This window comes from Macaca nemestrina, chromosome 19 (genome assembly GCF_043159975.1).
Source record: "Macaca nemestrina isolate mMacNem1 chromosome 19, mMacNem.hap1, whole genome shotgun sequence".
In the NCBI taxonomy this organism is placed as follows: Eukaryota; Metazoa; Chordata; class Mammalia; order Primates; family Cercopithecidae; genus Macaca; species Macaca nemestrina.
This window is the reverse complement of record NC_092143.1, coordinates 22,427,237-22,450,919: the sequence shown is the minus strand read 5'-3', so window position 1 is coordinate 22,450,919 and position 23,683 is coordinate 22,427,237. Positions and strand designations below refer to the sequence as shown.

At 44.5% G+C, this 23,683-nt stretch overlaps 1 protein-coding gene across 3 annotated transcripts in view; it reads left to right on the top strand.

The window, feature by feature from the left end:
• LOC105477069 (NEDD4 like E3 ubiquitin protein ligase) overlaps positions 1 to 23,683 on the top strand; it is a 362,247-nt gene that overhangs the window by 52,087 nt on the left and 286,477 nt on the right. The window lies entirely within an intron of this gene.

Sequence of the window (23,683 nt, the reverse complement as noted above, 5' to 3'; positions counted from 1 at the left end):
ACAGAGAACCTAAAACAAACACATGTTTACTTGAAGTAATACAGCACCAGGCAAATTGTTCTACTTTTAATAAGTGAAGGACATCAGAAACAAAGGATCAGAACCCCCATGTTGCATTCTCAACTAATTATAGCACAATAGCAGGAATCCTTGGCCCTTTATCTGGAGTGAGTCAGAGAGTATATCATGCCTTATCTAAAGTTAATTGAGCCCAAGGCCCTTAACTTCTGAATAGACACATGCTGGAATCAGATGTACAGATGGAGTGGGAAGAGGTAAATGGTTTCAGATGCCAGCCTGGTATAGTTGCATGCTGGAGGGACTTAAAGGAAACAGTGAGAAGTATTTAAAAACTGTAGTTTACCAGGTGCGGTGGCTTGTGCTTATAATCCCAGCACTTTGGGAGGCTGAGGCTGAAGGATCAGTTGAACCCAGGGGTTCAAGACCAGCCTGGACAACATGGCTAGACCCCATCTCTACAAGAAATAAAAAATTGGCTGGACTTGGTGATGCACCTATAGTCCCAGCAACCTGGGAGGATTGCTTGAGCCTGGGAGGTCAAGGCTATGGTGAGCCATGATCACGCCATTGCACTCCAGCCTGAGCGACAGAGTGAGATTCTATCTCAAAACAGCAACAACAACAAAAACCAAAAACTGTAGTTGCAGAGAATGGCTTTCCCTGCTTAGTTTTATCCAGATACTTGTTAGAATAGTGGAGAAGAATCTGGCAAGTGGCAGAGTGCAGGGCCATGGAAAGGGGGAGAGTTCATGCCTAAGGTCGCTGAGCAGCGGAGACTTGGAGAACTGAGAGGGGATCGCTCTCCTGTGTTTGTTGGAAGGGACAGAGCCTGTTGCCCAGCCTGCAGGTGTGGGAGAGACCCTGCCAGAAGTCCCTTTGGTCACCCTCTTCAGGCCTCACATTGCCTGATGAGGTTCAGACTCCCAGGCCTCTAAAGGGTAATAAGGCCTGTCTGTTCCTGCCTTCACTTTTCTTCTGTCAGTTTCTAAGCACTCTCAGCCTCCGGGCCTTTGATCGCGGAGCGCCCTCATATAGGGGCATTGTACTGAATGGTTAGGGGTGTGAATTCTCGAGGCCAACTACCTGAGTTTGAATTCTCGTTTGGCCACCTTCCAGCTGTGTGACCTCTCTATGCCTCAGTTTCCTCATCCATATGATAGGAGTAGTGGCAGAACCTATTTCATGGTGTTATTGAGCTGTACAGATGCTAGCTACTGCCATCATCATTGTCATTTCTTCATATCTTTTAGACCCAAACTCTCACACTTTCTAGCATCATTTCTGGAGCCCCGCAAAAGGAATTGGTCTCTTTTCTTCTAGATTCCCTAAGAGGCACAGAGGGATACTAGGATGAGAAGACAGTGGTGGCTCACAGTCATCACTCTGTACTTACTAGGTTTGAAAATGTATCAAATTGCTGACGTCTCTGAGCACCAGTTTCCCAATGTGTTCAAGAAGGATGGTGATATCCAACCCATCTCACAGGGTTTTGTCAGTAAATGCTAAACCATGTGGTAAGCAAATGTTCTCAGTGAGCACCAGGTCACTATTATTATGTTGCTTGTCACAATGAGTTTTACTTGCCACCTTGTATTATACTTGTATGACTGTTTTTTCCAGCCCCACATTGGGACACATGAAATGATAGAGTTAAATGAACTCATTTGTAGATATTTAGAAATTGCAATAATCTTTGAATATCTGTACCTGTTTGTGTCCAAATTCTGGTTATTTCGACTTCCTTATACCCCAGTGCCTGTTTTTTTTTTTTTTTTTTTTTTTTTTTTTTTTTTTTTCTTAGAGACAAGTTTTTTCTCTTGCTCAGGCTGAAGTGCAGTGGTGCCATCGTAGCTCACTGCAATCCTGAACTCCTGGGCTCAAGCGAATCCCAGCGCCTTATAAGCAGGCTTCCTCAAGGCCTGTTGTCTTATTCATCTGTATCTTCCTCATAGCATCTAGGACAGTGCCTTGCTTATAATGGGCATTTGGCAAATGTTTGCTGAATGCATTTATCATTACTTAGTAATAAATACTAAACTATTTTTTAATGGGAAAATAGGCAGGTTTGGGTTCTCCTACACATGACCTACATTTGTTGAATGTCTGCTGTGTACCAGCCAGCAGCTTTCTTCCTTTAGTGCTATTTCCTGTTAGAGTGGGATAGTGATATTTCAGGTCATCTGATGACCATTTAGGCCAATGACGTGTTAATGGGAATTGAATTTATGCATTAAACACAACACCAGCGGGTGCTATCCACATTAAAACCAGGAGGTCTGCTTCATTGGTTCTTGAGTATATTGAAAGAGTTGGAAATCTGACCTGGGCATTTCAGGTAGACTCTAAGGGGTGTAAGACGGCCCTTTGGTTTAGAGACTTAGGATTGGTGTGAGTGACTGGCAGGGACTGCTTTAGTGCCCAGACGTTTAGTAGCACACATGCAATATAGGAAAACTCTTCAAGGAAAACCAACTCCAAATAAGATAGTAGGTAATGTTCCACTTCTCTTGCTTTATTTATATTCTGCTTGCTTTACAAAATAATCTGAGATAGCTAATCACTTTCATTTGGCCCCCCAAAATGAAAGTGATTATCATAGAACCAGAAAAGAAGGGATAAAATACTGATTTCAAGGACTCCTGAAGCCAGTGGCAGTTCTGAGTTTCCTGGCAGCCAAGACAAAGATAGAAGCATGCTGGGATGATGCATCCTCGGGCTCTGTAAAGGAAGCCCAGGTCCTGCCTGCTGCTTTGGGCTCAGGGAAATGGTTGCTGTTTTCCCTGCCTGGGGTGGGGAGGAGCACTTCCTTGGGCAATCAGTCATTAAGGCCTCTTAACATCATGACCGATTCTGAAATTACCTCTGAAAGTTGAGATTTATGTTATACTGTAGCTCTCAAGCCAGTTGCCTTAGAGGCCAGAGTAATGACAGTGTAATTTACCTGCCACCTGCTTGAGAGAGACAATTGGTGGTTAATGGACTTTCCCAAGGTGATAAATTGTTTTAGCAAACAGATCCAGAGGACAGTTCCTTTCCCTTGGTCTGTATATGCCTTTTGAATGCCAAGACCTTATCCTAAACTCAAGTTTCACGAATAGGATTAAAATACCCTTTGGGGACCTTTCTCACATTGAGAACAGAGGCTGGGCCACAGCTTGGCTAAAGCATTCCAGATCTCTCTTCTGAGCAAGAGATTTTGACTTTTTCATAAACCAGGCTCTCTCTAATAGGGGGCAAGGCCTTAAAAACAAACAAACAAACCTGCAGAACCTGAGGAAACATCTTCCTCCTACTTACTTAGCTGGTGTAGGAGTTGATAGAAATGGATATTGGAGTGGGAGGCTCCTTTTAGGGGGCAGAAAAGAAAGAATGTTTTTATTTTTAATTAAAAAAATATTTTTTTTGAGACAGGGTCTTGCTCTGTCACCCAGGCTGGAGTGCAGTGGCGTGAATATGGCTCACTGCAGCCTTGACCTCCTTGCTCAAGTGACCCTCCAGCCTTGGCCTCCCGAGTGGCTGGGACCACAGGCCCCCACCACCATGCCTGGCTAATTTTTGTATTTTTTGTAGAGGTGGGGTCTTGCTGTGTTGCCCAGGCTGGTCTCAATAGTCCTGGACTCAAGGGATCCTCCCTGCTTTGCCCCTCAAAGTGCTGGGATTATAGGCGTGAACCGCCGTGCCTGGATGAAAAAGACATAACTTGATTATGGGTTATGGAAGTTTGGCAACGGCTTCAAAAAATGTCAGCAGGGAATGGATGTCTTTTTCTTTCAGATGAAATTTCAGTATTCAACTGATACAGCCAACCAGGAGAAGGAAAAGGACTAAGTGGAAAGACTCAGATAAGTGGAATCGAACATCTCTGGGCTTAAAAGGAGCATCACTCCTGGCGTCTTCAGCATGGCCCAGCTGTGTTTCTCTGAGGGCGATGTCCTCTCAGGGTCTGTGAATGGCTGAACTCAGAACAAGGCTTTTGCAATCTGCGCCTTCTGAATACAGTTTTTGTTCTGTTGGTTTAATTTGCATTTGGTGTCTGGAGTGCCTGGTCATGGAAAGAGCCCGTTCTTTGTTTTGGGTAATGAGGGCTGAGGTTTCCAATAAGTATTTCTCAGTTCTGTCCGTGTCGAGTGTCATTTGAGTAACAAGTGACTGTTGCTCATTGCACTGGGCCTGCGAGCCTCCATTTGCACATTAGATTTTTGCATACCCCGCAATTAGTAAATTACAGAATGACATCATGAAATAGAAAACTGTATTCACAGATGGAAATGCTTTCCGTATTCTATGCATTTTTATTCTAGGGCAGATGCATTTTTAAACCTCTTTGGATGGTGGTTCTGCTTTTGTCAGTTACTTCATAGCAAATGTCAACTGTAAACCAAGAGAGAATGAGCCAGGATGGAGAACTGTTTTGTTTAATTGTGTCATGTTGGGTGCTTTTTGGAAAGTGGGTGAATTATTCATGAAGAAATGAATGGGGGTATTATTTTAAATTAGTGTAGAAGCAAATGGTTCACAACCTGTTTATGAAGACCCTAATGTTGATGTGGCTACCAAGAAGCTTTACCAGCAGGGGCCAATGTGTTATCTTCCTTGGTTGGTTGGTTTTTCTACATTCACTTAACTCCTAGCCTAATTTTATCTTTTTTTTTTCCTGTTTTTCTTTCCCTAGATGTTGTTTTAAACTCTGATAAGTCATTTTCAGTGAAGGTCGGGTATGTAGTTTCCTTTCTTCTCATCTTCTTCCGCCTCTATTACTGCCTGCATTTGAATACATTTCCATTGTATGAGAGGCAGTAATGGTACAGAGGGGTGGGAGGTGGTGACTGCTTGGAAAACTGTGGCTCACATGTCTCCAGAGACACAAGCCCTAGGAAGACTGATTAAAAATCAACTTTTAACTACTATAACGGCTCACTTTCCTGAAACTTGTTATGCCGTAACCCCACCTATTGAAGACATAATCAGAACCAGAAAGTGAACAAAATTGACCCTGGAAATATGTGGCAAAAATTCTGTGCAATAAATATAACACTTTTCTTTCAGTGAATTCTCTCTTAGGGCTCACTCACAGAACCAATTTTGAAATCAAATTTTCTTCCTTTTAAAATTACAGTTAGCCCCCACCCCTATCTTCAGGTTCTCCCTCTGCAGATTCAACCAACTGCAAATTGAAGATATTCAGAAATTTAGAAAAATGAAAAATAGGTAACAATATAACAAAAAGTAATGCAAATGAACAATGCAGTATAACATTTCTGTAGCACCTGTGTTGTATTATGTATTATATGTAATCTAGTGATGATTTAAAGTATATGAGAGGGTTTGCACATAGGTTATATGCAAATCCTGTAGCATTTTATATCAGAGACTGGAGGATCTGTGATTTTGCCATCCTCAGATGTCCTGGAACCACTCCACCATCAACACTGAGGCACAACTGTATATAATATAAAATAAATAAAATATGTACTGTAAAATTGTAATCTTGAAAGTTTGACCCTGTGGCAGTTGCTATTTTCAGGCAGCTCAGCCTTTGTTTACATGCTCAAAACCAGCTTGTGATTTGGTTTCTAAGATCACGGCTGACTTGTTATCTGTGCTGGCTCATCATGGCAGTGGCTCAGTGTTACGGACACAGTGAGCGTTTGGTGTCGATAGTCCCAGAATGAACTGAGTAGAGTGGACGGGAGACTGACCCTTATCTATTGCTCTGTGTAGCAGTAATGCCACTAACTTGTTACAATGCTCTTTATCCTCGAACTATTTGCTATATATAGTATGCTTAAATTACATATATTATATATATGTGAATATATTATTACATATACACATATATAGATGGTGCTGACTTTGCACAGTTCTGATATGCATGAATTTCAATTACCATGATTTAAATAATGCCAGTTCCCCAACAACTCTAGTCAAATCTCGGTTACCCCTGTGTGTTAACTGAATTGGGTAATTGCATAAAGTACACAAGCTTGTTTCTAGTGCTTCAGTATACAACTCACCATGTAAATAACAGATGCATGTCAGAATCCGTGGCCAATCACAGCACTTCTTTCAAAGCCTGTGGGTGGTTGGTCGGTGTACATGTTCCTTAGTTCATGCACAGACAGCAGAGTGTGTAGTTCTGTGGCCTTCTTGGCTCTCAGGGATAAACCAGTGTGACATTTTACAAAAATACCAAAAATCGAGAGGGAATTGGTGAACAAAGATAAAAGTGCAGCAAAGAAGCTGAAAGTGATAATGCTAAAAGTGAAACCAAAACCTGCATGGTATTATAGAAGAACTAGCTGACTGTGGGAATATTGGCAGTACAGCTGTTGGAGAGGCCACCGGCATAGCCCGAGGAGGAGAATGCAGGTTTATCCACATAAACAAGGAAAGTGGTTGTGAAGAAAAGAATAAAATTGTCCTAGAGGAAATGACCTTGGCAAAACAAACAAACTTCACATTAAAGGATCTCGGAACCATTTCCCAGCATAGAAAATGCAAAGGATGAAATGTATGCTTATTCAAACTTACGGCTCCTAGCAGCACTGTTCACAATAGTGGAAAGGTAGAAACAGCCCAGATATCCATCAGTGGGTGAATAGATTAACAAATGGATGAAGAGATTAAAAAATAGATTGTGGTGTATTCACACACTGGAATATTGATTTAAAAAGGGATGAAGTACTGATACCTGCTACAATGCGGATGAACCTCAAAGATACCATGCTAAGCGAAAGAAGCCAGATACAAAGGTCACATGTTATAAGGTTCTGTTTCTATGAACTACCTTGGTAAATCCATAGAGCAAGAACACAGATTTGTGGTTTGGTTTCTAAGATCACAGCAAGGTTATTTCTAAGATCAGGGGCTGGGGTGCGGTAGGGGAAGGAGGAACAACTGCTTAATGGGTGGAGATTCCTTCTGGGGCGACAGAAAATGTTTTGCAACCACATGGATGTGGTGGTTGTATAACATTGCGAGTGTACTAAATGTGCTTGTTTCAAATGGTTATATGAATTTCACCTTGATTTTAAAAATGTGACATTTCACCAAGTCATAGAAAAGATGCTTCTCTTGTATAAGTTATGTGACAAAAAGACAAGCACTTTTAAACATTTCTTGATAAGGTTTTTGTTTCCAGGGTTTTAAATGGCAGTGTGCTGAATATTTCACTATTTTTCACTTCCCTATACATTTATAACTGACAGTAATAGATTTTTAATGCTTTGACACAATTTTTAAGAAGTTGTAAAACAATGGCCTTTTTTCCCTTTCATCACTAACATTGTTTTGCACAGTTTCAGCTTCTATGGGCATTTTTATGGTTTCATACTGAGTACTGCCCGTGCACATGTATTTCACTACACACCCCCAACCCCTGCCCCACTCCCGCCCCCACCAACACATCCCATACCCATTACAGCACATTGTTGCAGGGAGGATTCTGAGATGCGTCCTCTACAATAGAAAAAGGTGTTCTGGGCTTGCTGTGAAAAAGCAGAGGAAGTTAGAGGTGGGATATTCGCAGTGAAGTTGTTAGAACCTCAGCTTCTTCTAGGGAAGAGGGAAGGTAAAGTCAGCAGGCATTAGGGACCAGGGGAAGCCTGTAACTTATAAGGTATGGTAAATATTAGAGCAGCTTGTGGGATTGGCTAGCAGCTGTGTGGCCAGTAGCTAGAAGAACCAGCGGTCTGGACATGTCCTAGTTTTGGGAAATCTGACGGCAAGGAGAGCACTAGGACTGAAGGTATGATGCCTGAAGCCCAGAAATGCATAATGAGCTGTGACAACGCTGTTTCACTTGAGCTCATTGGATGCTTTCAAGGATTCAACCCATATCTCCCTGTTCTCCCTGCATTTGACACAGGCCGTGCTTGCGTTGCGGCTCGGTTAGTGTATTCCCCTCTCCACCAGAGAATTGGGAGGGTCGGGAAATGTACCTTCGTCATTCTTGAGGCTCCTGTATCTGGCAGTGCCTAGCAGCGGCTTAATAAATACTTGTTAATGAACCTAATTATTATGAAATTAAGATTTTAATCTAAATCTTCTAAATGACTATGGGAATCTGTTTATTTTTGCTTAGGATCATTGGTAATGTTTTCTGGCCAAAGCTACTTTTTTGTCTGAATTGTGTGTTTATTTTTCATTCCCATCTCTTATTTATACTGTGAAAATGATTAAGAAAAATAGGTGGTATGGCTCATGGTCTGTTGTCACGAGTCAATGAGTTGTTGTGAAGCCAACTCCACATGTAATGGTTCAAGCCCTCTGACTGCATCTTAGTTTTTAGTAAACTAAAATAGAATAACTCCAGATTTTCTCCATCACTGTTGCTTGCATTTTTCAGTGGTACTTTTTGGAAGGAATGAATATGAAAGCCAACCTGCAAAAGATCACTGGGTGGGGGTCATAGTCTGCGATGGTGACCGAATTATCTGGTCAAGCATATTTTTGCCGTTTCCAGGGGCCAGCCTTCAGCGTGATGAGATTCCAGAAATTGTTTTGAAAAAAGAAACCTTAGGTTACCCAGCAGCTAAATGATTACTGCATCAGCTAGCAGCTCCGAAAGGACCATTTAGCCCTGTAGAAACATCATTCCTGGGCAGGCCGTTGATGTGGAGAGTGAGAGGAGCAGCCGTTCTTTTACCTGAGGCCTTATCTGGGTAGCAGATGGTCCCCAGCTAGGCACGAGCCCTGTGTGGGGACATCCGTGCTGCCCAGGATCTTGGGACACTGCCCAGATCAACTGTCAGGCTGGGAGCCTGTGTCCAGAACTGTAGATGGCATTCACTTTGGGGTTGTGGAAGTTGGTTTGTACCTACCCTTAAGTCTTGCCCCTTCAACGCCAGCTCAGGCTTTTTAACCCTAGTAGAAGCTTACATATCTGTAGGTATTTAAGATAATTTGGAACCTACTGCTCTGTGGGAAGGTACCAAAAACGCCAAAAGCTGCGGCTCCTTGGGGAGCTTTCAGGCTCCCCCTTGTTGAGAGTCTCCTGAGCGCAAGGCACTGTGGGTTAAGGGAGGCCCTGCAGTAGTCAAAAGGGTGCCTGGTGAGGGGGAGCTGGTTCCCATACTTCTCACGTGTGACTTTGGGCAAGCCACTTGCCTCCTGCTGCTTCTCTTTTTCTCATCTGTTAAAAGGACTAGTGAAAGACCGTTCTCATAGGGTTGTTATGAAGATTAAATGATTTAAAGTATGCAGAGTGCTAAGAACAGTACCTGGCAGATGATTAAAAAGCTTGTTACAGAAATACACTACAATAACATTTTTGGTCACATTTAATCCTTGCAGAATGGGTGATTGTCATACCTATTTTGCATGAGGGACTCAACCACTCGCCCAGAGTCACAGTGCTAGAAAGGACTTGGGCCAGGATCTGAACCTGTCCCCTGAAACGTTCACCTTCTTTGCTTCTTGACACGGCAGGAGAATGATGAGGAAGTGGGCTAGTCTGCTAGGACTGCTGTAACAACTGCAGATGGGTGGCCAAAACCACAGACATTTATTTATTTATTTTATATAATCTTGGATGTTGGAAGTCGAAGATCAAATTGTTGACAGACGTGGGTTCTTTTGAGGCCTCCCTCCTTGGCTTGTAATTGGTCACCTTCTTGCTTCTTCACATGGTCTTCCCTGTGTGTGTGACTCTGTCCAAATTTCCTTTTTATAAGGACACAGCCATATTGGATTAGGCCTACCTGCTTGACCTCATCTTATTTACTCCCTTAAAAACCCTGACCTTATACAGTCACACTCCGAGGTACTGGGGATTAGGATTTCAATGTCTGAATTTTGGAGGGGAGAGGACACAATTCAGCCAATACCAGTCAATGATTAGTAATCAAACACAGGGATTGAATACCCAGATATTAAGGATTGCAATGAAGCCAGAATTTGGAAGGACTAGAATTGATGGAGGCAGGTGCTTGGTCTGGGTGATTTTTGAAAATGATTTTCGGGCCAGGTGAGGTGGCTCATTCCTTGTAATCCCAGCACTTTTGGAGGCCGAGGCTGGCAGATCACTTGAGGTCAGGAGTTTGAGACCAGTCTGGGTAACATGACGAAACCCCATCTCTACAAAAATTAAAAAATATCAGCCAGAAGTGGTGGCTTGTGCCTGTAGCCCCAGCTCCTCTGGGGGCTGAGGTGGGAGGATCACTGGAGCATGGAAGGTCAAGGCTGCAGTGAGCAAAGATCTTTGCCTCTGACCCCAACCTGGACAACAGAGCAAGACCCTGTCTCCCGGGGGGCGGGGGGGAAAAAGCTTTCAACAAAGTCAGTCATGGACAAAGAGGAAAGGACTTTTTTCCTCCCTTGCAGCCATGACCTCCCAGGCGCATATGATCCTCCCACTCCAGCCTCCCAAGTAGTTGGGACTACAGGTATGCTTGCCACTCTGCCCAGCTAATTTTTTTGTGTTTTTAGTAAAGATGGGGTTTTGCCATCTTGCCCCTGCTGGTCGTGAACTCCTGGGCTCAAGCTATCTTCCTGCCTTAGCCTCCCAAAGTACTGGGATTACAGGCATGAGCCACTGCACCGAGCTGGAAGGTACTTTTTGTGTGGTGAGAGGAGGATCCTCAGAATACGGCGATCTGGGATCCGCAGACCCATTGTGGGATGCACATTGATTTAGTTAGATTTTGAGTGAAGAGAGACTGTGTTAGCTTACTGCGTGATAAATGTTAGCCTTAGAAATCAGTATGTTATTTTGGTAGGCATTTGAGTCATTTATTGAACTAATAACTGTGGGGTGCCTCATGTACTAAGCACCAAATCACAATACAGTTCTTATCAGGGGAGAGATCATTTGGGTCTCAGATCCCTAAAAGTAGCTTTTAACTCCAAAATTGTTTTAATCTATGTTTGTAGAGGAATATCATGAAAATATTTTGAAATTAAATTTCCTAAGTGTACCTTACCTTTATGCTGTTATTATTTTATTTCATTTTTATTTTCATTTTTGTGAGACAGGTTTCACTGTGTTGCCCAGGCTGGAGTACAGCGGTGTGATCTCAGCTCACTGCAACCTCTGCCTCCCAGGTTCAAGCGATTTTCGTGTCTCAGCCCCCCGAGTAGCTGGGATTATAGGCGTCTGCCACCATGCCCAGCTAATTTTTTTATTTTTAGTAGAGACAGGGTTTCGCCATGTTGGCCAGGCTGGTCTCAAACTCCTGAGCTCAGGTGATTCACCCACCTTGGCCCCCCAAAGTGTTGAGATTACAGGCATGAGCCACTGTGCCTGGCCTACTGTTGTTATGGTATAATAGATACTGGATTTTGACTTAAGGCTATCTGGGTTTAAATCCTGGCTCTGTCACTTAATAATTTTGTCAGATATACCATATGACATAAATAGGCAGAGCTTCCATTTTATCACCTGTGAAAAGTGGATAACTGTACACATCACATTGGGTTGCCACATGCAGTAACGGATGTCTAGCATTGTGTCTTTCCCATGATAGGCACTTGTGATAATGCTATGCAAGAAGCTAGAAAGTTGAAAGTGGATAGTTGAAAGTGGAGGGAGGCCGGGCACGGTGGCTCACTCTTGTAATCCCAGCACTGTGGGAGGCTGAGGCGGGTGGATCACGAGGTCAGGAGATCGAGACCATCCTGGCTAACACAGTGAAACCCCGTCTCTACTAAAAATATATATAAAAAAATTAGCCGGGCATGGTGGCGAGCACCTGTAGTCCCAGCTACTCTGGAGGCTGAGGCAGGAGAATGGCATGAACCTGGGAGATGGAGCTTGCAGTGAGCTGAGATCGTGCCACTGCACTCCAGCCTGGGCGACAGAGCGAGACTCTGTCTCAAAAAAAACAAAAAGTGGAGGCAAATTAAGGGACTTCTTAAAATACTTTTATTTAATAGAAAAAATATATAGCAAGAAAATTTGGATCAATTCTTTCATGCATTCAACAACTGAAGTCTGAGAACAGCCGTGGTTAGGTGCTCCAAATTAGAATAAGGCAAGGCCTCTGCGCTCATTGAGCTTCCAGGCAGGCGGGAAGCCCGGAAGGGCATGGTAAGTGCTGCCATCCAATGTGTTCAGGTTGTCATGCAGGTATTGAAGAGGGCTACTTTTGAATTTATGCCACGGGAAGAGTTTCACAGTTTCTGAATTTGTGCCCCAAGATGGGAGCAGGCACTTGCATTAACATTTGAATTAATCACCCAGAGAAGAGTGGAAAAGTTATTTCAGGTCATGGTAACAGCATGTGCAGAAGTCTAGAGGAATGGGAGAGGCTGCATGGCATGGATGGAAAAATAGCAGTTCAGGAATCCATTTGCTGTGGGGGTGGTGAGTGGAGGACTAGATTTGTAAAGGGGGACAGATCACACAGGCCTTGGGAACCACTAGGAGATTTTTTTTTTTTTTTTTTTGAGACAGAGTCTCGCTCTGTCACCCAGGCTGGAGTGCAGTGGCACGATCTCAGCTCACTGCAGCTTACACCTCCCGGGTACAAGCAATCCTCCTGCCTCAGCCTCCCAAGTAACTGGGACTACAGGCATCTGCCACCGCATCTGGCTAATTTTGTATTTTTGGTAGAGACAGGGTTTCACCATGTTGGCCAGGCTGGTCTCAGACTCCTGACCTTGTGATCTTCCCGCCTCAGCCTTCCAAAGTGCTGGGATTACAGGCATTAGCCACCATACCTGGCTGACTAGGAAGCGATTTGATGATATTTACAGTTTTAGGAAGACCAGACTGATAGCAGCTTGGAGGCTGATTTGGAGAGAGGCAGAGCGGAAGGCAGGGTTGTTGAGGGTGGAAGTTTTAGAAAGATTTTGTGGTGATTCTGCTGAGACTGAAGTTCTGAACTTGGGCTGCCCTGCAGCAGCCCAGGAGGACAGATTGCAGAGCTTTGAGATAGTTCTCATCAAGATGGGTGTGTCTGGGGTGGGCATGACTAGGTTTCTAGCTTGGGTGTCCAAGTGGATAAAGAGCCTTTCATATGGAGGCTGTGGGCATGGGCAGGTTGAGTATATGTCCTTCTTTCCCATAGGTAGCTGGCCAGCCATGGGAGTCAATCCACATGGGATGGAAGGATGGAGAATGCTGGCTCGTCTTTAAAGACTTGGTCCTGAAGAGCTTGCAATTTGGTATCTAGGGTAGTCATTAAGATCGGTCACACGTTTGGATCTTTAATCTCCAGAATAGAGGGTAGGATGCTCCCTGCTTCCTTGAGCCCAGGTATGGTCATGTGACCACCTGTGACTAGTCAGGCGGTGAGCGGATGAGATTCATGTGGCTCTTGAGCTAAGCATTTGAAGCCAGAGCGAGACTCTCTGGCCCTCATTATCTCAGCCGTGGTGCTTGGCATGTCCCAGAAGGCAGCCATGCTGTGGACCTGGGTCCCCGAGGGAGTGCTGTGCTACGTCTGCCCGTGATGGACCTGCCCTGAGAGAGAAGCCTTTGTTTCAGGCTCTTTAAGATGACATGGGGATTTTGGTGGTGTTTTTCTAGCCTAACCTAGCCTCTCCTGACTCAAGTTTTTGTGTAAGAGACCAAACCTTGCTCATCTTCTTTTCCTTAGCTACAAATCAGTTTTGAACTTACTTTTCTTCAGTATATGCCTGTGCATGTGTGTGCCTTTGTGCGCAGGCAGACAGATAAAGCTAGGACCAAAAGCATTTCTACTGTTACCATTATCCTTTTGTCCAAGGTATTTTTTAATGAATTAAATGTCAGAAACACACATGCTTTCTTAAAAAAGCAGCTTTATTAGGATGTAATTCACATACCTTATAATTCACTCACTTACAGTGTATAATTCAATTACTTTTATTATATTCAGCGTTGTGCAACCATCATTATGATGTTAATTTTTTTGTTTGTTCCTTTTTATTGAGACAGAGTCTCACTGTCACCCAGGCTGGAGAGCAGTGACACGATCTCGGCTTACTGCAGCCTCTGCCTCCTGCGTTCAAGCAATTCTCCTGGCTCAGCCTCCCAAGCAGCTGGGACTACAGGCTCATGCCACTATACCCAGCTAATTTTTGTATTTTTAGTAGAGACAGAGTTTCATATATTGATCAGGCTGGTCTCGAACTCCTGACCTCAGGTGATCCACCTGCCTCGGCCTCCCAAAGTGCTGGGATTACAGGTGTGAGCCACTGTGCCTGGCTGATGTTAATATTTTTATTACCCGTAAAAGGAAGCCTGTACGATACAACCATCACCCCCCAATTCTCCCACACATCCCTCTCCCCATCCCTAGGCAGCCTCTAAACTACTTTGTGTCTCTGCATTTTGCCTGTTCTGGACATTTCATATAAACTGAGTCATGCCATATATGGTCCTTTGTGACTGGCTTCTTTCAATTAGTGTAGTGTTTTCCAGGGTCATCAATGTTATAGTAGGTATCAGCACTTCATTCCTTTTTATTGGTCAAATACTTGTCTGTTGTATGGGATACATTGTGTTATAAAACCGTATGGTTTCTAGAAATGGAAGCCATGCTGACCCCTGTAGAGTTTTGTTTACCCATTTATCCATTGATGAACATTTGGGTTGTTTCTGCTTTTTGCTGCTGTGAACCTCTATGTAGTACATTCTTGTACAGGTTTTGGGTGAATATGTTTTCATTTCTCTTGGGTTTATACCTAGGAATGGAACTGCCGTACTGTTTTCCAAAGGAGCTCACCTTTTGACATTCCCCCACAGCAGTGCCTGAGGGTTCTGGTGTATCTGCGTCCTCAACAACACATGTTGCCTGTCCAGTGATAGCCATCCTACTGGGTGTTCCTGCTGTTTTATGTCATTTAACACCAAACTTAGATCACATTTCTGCATTACTGACTTTGCACATACCGTCCCCAACTTGCAACTCGTGCTGTCATTAACTTGTGTACATTTATCCACATTTGGCTGTTTATGAGGATTTGTCCATGTCAACATGTATGTTTTGTGAGGACATTCTTACCTTCCATTACCAGACCTACATTCTCAGTTTAAGATTTGATATTTTTTCAGTGTTTAGGTTTTCAGTTGAATCAACTGACAGGTTTAGTGGCTTAAACTTTCAAACTTAAACTGAAATGACAGTCTTGTTTTAGAGCAAAAATTGCATCCTGTCTCTTAACTGAGGAACTTAGGTGGTGGTTCCTATTTGTCTTTATTTTTTATTTATTTATTTTTTGCCTGCTTCAGTTTGGTCAGTAAACAATCAAATGTATTTTCAGTATAGATAGATAGATAGATTTTTATTTTATTTTATTAATTTTTTTTTGAGACAGAGTCTCACTCCGTCGCCCAGGCTGGAGTGCAGTGGCACGATCTCGGTTCACTGCAACCTCCACTTCCTGGGTTCAAGTGATTCGCTTGCCTCAGCCTCCCATGTGCCACCACGCCCAGCTATTTTTTTGTATTTTTAGTAGAGATGGGGTTTCACCATGTTGGCCAGGCTTATCATGAACTCCTGAGCTTAGGTGATCCACCTGCCTTGGCCTCCCAAAGTGCTGGGATTACAGGTGTGAGCCACCACGCCTGGCCCAGTATATATACATTTTTAATATAATGTGAAACCATGTGGTTTCTACTATAGACTGAATGTTTGCGTCCTAACCCCCAATGGGATGGCATTAGGAGGTGGGGCCTTTGGGACGTGATTGGGTCCTGAGGGTACAGCCCTCATGAATGGGATTAGTGCCCTTATAAGAAGAGGCCCTTATAAGAAGGAGCTTATTTGCTCCTTCTACCCTGTGAGAATATAACAAAGAAGGTGCTTTCTGTGAACCAGGAAGTGTCCCTAGTGAGACACTGAATCTGCCAGCACCTTGATCTTGGACTTCGCAGCCTCCAGAACTGTGAGAAATAAGTTTCGGTTATTTATAAGCCATGCAGTCTATAATAGTTTGTTAGAGGAACCTGAACTTAAAGGCAGTTTCTAAAGGGGAGCAATGCTGACCCTTCTGTGGTTTATATATTTGGTCAACACACTTTATTGAGTGACGAGTCTGAGTTTCATGCTTGATTGATGATAATTGGTGACAGAGTAGACAAGGTCCCTGCTGTCTAGTTGGGGCAATAGACCTTTAATGAATGAAGGCAGATGTGATTACAGATTGAACAAGGACCGTAGAAAGAAAGGGATTCCCAAGAGAGAATAAGAGGGACTTGTCATGTTGAGTTTGACTTTCTCTTTGGTGGGGGATGTGTCAGGAAGGACCTTTTTGAAGCAGGAAAAACTTTCAGCTGAGACCTAAAGGAAGGGGAGGAGCTTGCCTGGGAAGGACACTGTGGTGGCTAGAGGGGGTTTCCCAGGCGGGGACACTCTGGCAGGTTAGAGGAACTGAAATAAAGTCTCTGTTGGAGTGCAGAGACTGCTGGAAGAGGGGCCCATAGAGGCCAAAGTGGGAGGGCCGTATGGATAATTTGGGCATTATTCAAGGTGGAGTGATATGTCATTGAAGGGTTTTAGCAGAGGGGAGGCAGTATCCAAGTTAAAAAAAAAAAAAAAAAAAAAGGAAAACCCACTCTAGTGCTGTGTGGCAGATGAATTGGGATTGGGGGCTTGGGGTTGGTGGCAAGAATGGATGCAGGGGGACAAGTTACGAACTGAGACAGGGACCTCATGGGTCTTCCTGCCCAAGACCCAGATGGGTGGGGGTGGGGTCTGCAGCTGGGGACATGGGGCTTCAGTGCCCACGTTTTCTGTCCTCTGTCCGCTGTGAGGGTATGTGCACTCTCATACCAGCCCCCAGGCACTTTGGCTCGCTTGCGTTGCTGGGAGAGATCTCCTTTAATTTTTGTGTGTGTTTTTAAAATACGAACGTAGCCCCTGGCAGAGACAAGGCAGAAACCACTTTTGAGTTTTTAGGTCCGTGCATTCTTAAACAACTCTCTGAGTGACCCGTCCTTCATTACAGTTTATCAACTGAATTAGAAAACGTGCTTTCACAAGTTTCTAGTACTTGGGCAAATTTGTTATTTACACTCAAGATGAAGTGTTGCTTCTAGTGACAGTTTTGCTGTTGGGCAGCATTTGTAGGGTAAAGGTGTTTTTGCTTTTGGAATCCTTTGGGAGTAAAATATATATATAATATATATATACACACACATATACATATACAGATATATAAAAATTAAAAAGCAGGAAGTCTGTGTGTGTGCCAGGGGATCTCAAACTCTTGGCCTCCAGCAGTCAGGAGATTTTTTAAAACCTTTATCTTTTACCCTCTTGCTTTTTAAAATCCAGTATGTCTTTCTATAGCACTTGACATACATGGGCAGAAGTCATTCTGGAACGTGAAGATGGGAGCATGGACCTTCTGGAGCATCCCAGGTGGGGTTCCTGTGGCTGCTGTAACACAGGACCACAGACCAGTGGCTGCAGACAGCATGGATTTGCTATTATATCTCATAGTCCCGTAGGGTAGAGTCTAACATGGGCTAAACTCAAGGTGTCGCCAGGGCTGTGTTCCTCCCGGAGGCTCTAGGAGAGGATCCCTTTGCCTTTCCCAGTTTCTGCAGGGCATCTACCAGCCTCAGCTCATTGTCGTCCCCTCCCTGCATTTGCAAAGCCAGCAGAGTAGCATCTCTGTGGCATTCCCACCTGGTCACATCTTCTCCTGGGATGCTCTCCTTCTGCCTCCCTTTGCACTTTCATTGTGCCCTTGTGATTCTATTGTGTCCATCTGGATAATCCAGGATAATCTCCCTATTTTAAGGTCTGCTGATTAGCAACTTTAATTCCATCTGCAGCCTTAATACCCCTTTTCTGTGTAACCTGACCTAGTCACAGGTTCTGGGGATTAGGACTTGGGCATCTTGGGGGACCGTCATTCCACCTGCGGCAGTGGCAGGCTAAACCTTAGGCGTCTGATATTGTGAACCTGGCTCACTGGCCTTTCTCTTCTTGCCGATCCTATTGGTATTCGCCTGAGATGTTTTTCTTTTCTTTCTTTTTTTCTTTTTGTTCTGTGCCCACAGTAGGTGCTTTAGAATCATGGAGTCCGGTTGCCTTCTGGGAATCCACAGTAGTAAGTGGCCGAGGTTTTTAAAGCAGCCCTAGGGGAGATGCAATTCCCTGCTTATGTTCAGGTTTTTCAGGAAGACGAGTCTGTTCAGGAAACATAGGAGGTTAGTTGCATTTTCCTCATTAATGCAGGATGTTAAAATACTCAGAGGGAACCCAGTAGTCCTCTCAAGATGAGTTTAAATTTCTTATACTTGGAGAAGTTGTTGAGAAATACTGGATTCTAATTTCCAGAACTCTGGTGGGGAAGGAGCCTGGGAACCTGGTCTGAATTGAGAATGGGGATTGAGGATTTTTGGACTTTTGAAAGACTGACTCGTGCTCTCCTGTTAGTTCTGTTGAACTGCTGCCTAAATGGAGGGAATGTGTGTCCTGTCTTGTGTTGTGCAGCAATGCAGTGGGGACACCTGGGACATGAGCCAAACGTTGACAGAGGGGAGCACTTCCAGGAATATTATTAATACAGAGTAAGTTTTAACTTCACCTTTTGTGCAAACTTGACATTATAGATGTTGGAATAGGATTATTTTTCCCTTGCTAAGAGGTTAGCAAAATCAATACAGTGTGTCTGACAGGCCCTAGAGAATACTCTACGTTTGTTAACTTTAAATTTGGGTTGGAAATTGATGTTGTCGGAGGAGCAAGGCATGTTTAGGCCTGATGATTTTTGGATAGCTTGACCAAACCCAGTACAGCCAACTTTTCCCCAAAACTCCTGTGTCCTTCTCAGTGGTTCCCGTGCCTGTGCAAGGACCCAGCACTCACCCCAGTGTGCCTCCTTGGGCTGTGGCTAACTTAGGCTGACATCCTGATAGAACGCAGTGACCACCTGGTCGTTTGATTACAGCGCTTCTTCCAGACAGCACGCTCAGAATTGCGTTTCTTACTCCAGTCTTCTTGCCCTGTAAGCATTTTCTGTGAGTCGCCAAATCAACCATAAAATCATTTAATTTTTTGGAAGTGGAAAATCAGACTTATTAAAATGCTGTGTTTTTGTTTTAAAGCTCAGAGGTATAGAGACCCATGAATTTTTTCCAATGCCTTCTCATAATGTGGTTTTGGTTTAGCTGCGGTTCTTCCAGGTGCAGATTTCTGAGCCCTCTGCAGATCTGCTGCGTCAGAATTTATGGCCTGGGTCTTAGGACTTTGCAATTTAAAATAACCCCTCCAGGTGAGGCTAATGCACCCTAAATTTGGGGCCAGCTCATGGGTTGTAAACTGTACTGCCCTACACAGCAGCAGCACAGTTTTAGGCTCAAAGGACTCAAACTTTTGAGTTTTTACTGGTCCAGTAAGTACATTTCACCAGAGAAATAACAAAAGTATTTGCAGAGGGAGACCAGAGCATCATCTTTGTTAGTGCAAAGGCTTAACATAGGGGAATGTGGCTTCTATGGCCAGGCCAGTGGGCTTCCTAACACAGAATATGGAATTAGGCAGACTTAACCTCCCCCGTGCCCGCCCCGGTCAGTGCCAGCATGGGCTTGAGCTGCGTCTTCACACTGATGGTCCATCCTTTGGACTGATCTCCTCATGGAGGATAAAATACAGCAAGGGGCGGGGCTTGGCTTGGCACAGCCAGTTCTTTACCCAAACTCCTGCCAACACTGGCCCTTCTTTCTTCCCCTGGTTGGAGTGCGTGAGGGTGGGGGAGGCAGGAAGAATATGCTGGACAGAGCTTCTTCCATCTAGAAGGGAATTTCAGGAGTAAGAAAGCAGCAGCTCCTAACACACCTAGGAGAAAGCAAATGCTTAGTAAACAGTTGAGGAATGAACTAAGAATTTTCAGACAGATTTTCCTCATCTGGAGCAATTGCAGAACCGCCTCTTCTTTGCTCGAGTGCTTTGTTTTTTACGGATTCATTTAAGGTCATGGTTCCAGACACTAATGTAAATCAGCACATATATTACTGAGGATGTAGAATACCTCCAGGCCCAGCTGCCTTGGAGCAGGAGAAACAGTTCATCCTCATTACCATCCAGAATATTTTATGTTCAAGATAATGCACAATCAATTTACTTTTTATCATATTCGACTTTGATTTGAGTACACTTTTGAGTTTGGATGTCAGCCACGTTGCTTCTGCGTGTTAATCTTTATTTACGGGAATAAATGGGAAGCAGTCAGCCATTTTTCATTCTTTACTGGGGAGCCACATTACAGTGGAAAAGGTAAAATTATAAGCTAATGAGACCAGAGGTCTGTATGTGGGAAAACCATCCTCATCCCTTCACAATTGTCTTTGAACCAGTTTCCCTGGGATTGTTTGAAATGTAGCAAACATGGCTCATGGTTACCTCAACAAACAGCTTTGACCGTGACACAGAGCGTATAGAATGTTTCCCGTCTTCCTTGTCAGTGCGGCCAGGAGAAGTCTTCCCTCTCCTAACCTCTGGGTAGTGCCTGTCTCTGCTGTATTCAGGCATTGCTTTCATTTTTTAGAACAGCTGCTCCAGTGTGGTTAGTGTGAATGACAGCCCAGCAGGAGGAATGGACTTGACCCTGGAGACTGCACCACCCCACATTTCTTTGTCCCCTCAAGATGATTTAACTAGCTCCCTTCCCTTTTTCTTCGTGCAATAACCCCAGAAGCTCGGCCGGCATTGCCAAGTTAGAGTGAACCTTAACCTGTGTATGACTCAGAATTCACATCTGCTGTGTCAGTGAACACACAGATCTCTTGGCGAACACATGGTTATCAAGATGCACATGGATATCTTACATATCCTGCCGGATTCTGGTAAGGCGCTGCTTGCGCAGTAACCACTTGTCAGGTGCTTATGATGCCTGTGACGTGAGGCTGTGGATGCAGAATTTGTGGTCTGAACGTTTATGAGTAGATAAAAATGGAAACTGAAATTGGTGAAGCAAACTTGTGGCTTTTCCTATTTTCTCATCTCGTTTATAGTTATAACTAGAAGGTCTTCTTCATCAGTGATTGTGTTATAACAATTTGTTTACAAAATCCTATTTATTAAAATAAAAATCGTAAGAACTGCACTGCTGCTTTTCAGTGTTTGCCACTCTAGGGACCTGTATTCCTCCTCTCTCTTCTTCATCCTCCCTTTTCTTCTTTTTTGTTTCGTCGTCGTCGTTTGTGTGCGTGTGTGAGTGTGTGTATGTGGTGGGGTGGGGGTTGCCAAATCTTTTGCACCGAATCTTTGAAAATGTCCTGAAATACTTATCAAATCACTAGAGCGAAGAGAAGCCCGTCTGATTTCTTCGTCTCCCAGCTGAGGAAGGACACACTTTCCCCCTCTCTCCAGGGAAGGCCTCTGTGTCCCAGCGGCGGGGGGGAGCTGATGTCGCACTCAGTGCTGACATTTCTTGTTCCCTGGGTGAGCGCTGATTCCAGATCCTCTTCAGCCCCTCAAGCTGAACTGAGCTGCTCTTGAAGGTCCTGACCTTAACTCACACCACCTGCTACTACCTTTCTGGGTCTTGGATTTTGTCCTTACCCAGGTCCCAGGGTCATCCTAAAGGCTCTTGATAGCCCTGTGGCTGTGCTTGCTAATACACTGTCCTCGTATTTTGTCAGTGAAGTAAATGCAATAATGTTTCCTTCTCTTTAATCCAAACCACTGGCTTCATTGAAGATACTTCACCTCTAAGCTCTTAGTCTCTGCAGTCTGCCCTCTCCAACCTTATCCCTCACACCCCACCTTCCTGTTGTCCCCATCTTTCCCTTCTGTTCTAGTCATTCTCGTGGGGTGCAGGGCGTGGAAGCCTGGGAGGGCTTTGCCGAAGTCCAGTTGCCTGCTCACTTTCCCAAGGGCCAGAGCAATGGGGGAGGTAGGAGGAGGTGTGGGCACCTGTATCCATTTGTGTTGAAAAAGGCACCCAGGCTATTGTGAGGTCCTTTCCTGCCCCCAGCCTGGTTTCTGGGCCTCCCTGGAGTCTCTCTGGTGTTTTGTGTTCCGGAATCGCTTATCAGCCTGGACTCCTTCAGCAGCAGCTGCTGCAATGCCTTTGTAGTCATAGCACACACGTTTAACCCGATCTACTGACCTGCTGTCCCAGATGGCCCTGGTGTGTTCTCTCTGTCCTTAGCTGCAGAAATTGCTGGTGAATGTCACTAAGTTAAGCGGTGTAGCTTTATAACAAGTGGATGCAGCCAACTGGGGCTGGACGACCAAGAGTTTGCAGCCCCTGCCGTACCCTGTGTTACTGTTCAGTTCCCCTAGCTGTTGGTTTGGCCCAGTGGTTTTCAATTTGGGCTGCACATTAGAATCACCTGGGGGAGGTTTAAAACCCTAGCTCTGTCCCCATGCCCTGGGGCTCACACCTGACTTCATTGGTCTGGGGCTGGCAGGCCTGGACATTGGTGGTTTGCTTAGAAGCTGCCCGGGTGGTTCTCATAGCAACCAGGGTCGAGCACCAAGGCCCGTTCTTATCTGGCTCCCCAGGCCCCCTTTAATCTCCCTCTGCAGCAGGTTGGCGCATATCGCATTGTGAAGCAAGCCATCTGATAATCCTCCTTAATCGTCTTTGAAGATCTTCCCTCTGCCTGTTGATCCTTTAAGGAAGAAGTCTCCTTGCCAGGATCGGCCTCTCTGGTCTCTGGATCTTTCCTCGCCTGCTCTCTTCAGAACCCATGAACCCTCTCTGGCTGCCTTGATGTCTGTCAGATTGGGCTGCCCAACTAGAAAGGTGGAAATCCATGTTGAGGCCGGACAGCAAGGATGGAGAGTGGCAGGGGGTGAAATGAAATGCACCAGGAAGAGTAAAGACAAGGCCTTCCGATGTCAGCCAAGAGCAGATGTGGATTAGGCAGTCCTAAGTTTGAGTCCTGGCTCTGCTATTCATTGGCCAATTGTATTCTCCCTCCCTCTATGATGAGGTTAATTCAGTTACCTCACTGGGTTTTGTGAGGATGGAATGAGGTAACAAAACATAAAATACTCTCAGTACAATGCCCAGCCCATAATGAGTGTTTAGCAAATGTTCACCCTTTAAAAAATGTCCCGTCTGGGCGCGGTGGCTCATGCCTGTAATCCCAGCACTTTGGGAGGCCGAGGCGGGTGGATCACGAGGTCAGGAGATTGAGACTATCCTGGCTAACGCAGTGAAACCCCGTCTGTACTAAAAATACAAAAAAATTATCCGGGCGTGGTGGCGGGCGCCTGTAGTCCCAGCTACTCGGAGGTTGAGGCAGGAGAATGGCGTGAACCTGGGAGGCGGAGCTTGCAGTGAGCCGAGATGGCACCACTGCACTCCAACCTGGGTGACAGAGCGAGATTCCGTCTATTTAAAAAAAAAAAAAAAAAAAAAAAAGTGCCTCTCTACCTTCACATACAGGAAAATTTTCTTTAGTCCAACAGATGTAATCCACCCCCTCACTCCCCCACCCCCAGTAGTATCTTTTCGTACTCGGGTGATTATTACCATATTCTGCTTGGGCTGTTTTTGTAAATTGCAGATAAGTTCAAGATACGGACTTAGGTAGGTTTTTAGATTTATAATGGATAATTAAGTGATGTTTTTCTATCAAGTGATGAAAATATCAACAGATATTTGTTAAAATTTAGTTTAGGCAAAGGAAGACAGGCCGTTTCAACAATATGATCTAAGTATCTTCTCCTCTTTTTTTTTGGTGGGGATAAAAGAGAGTAGAATGATATTAGAAAGATAGAGAATTGATGACCACACCTTAAATGCTAACATTTTAGTAGAGGAC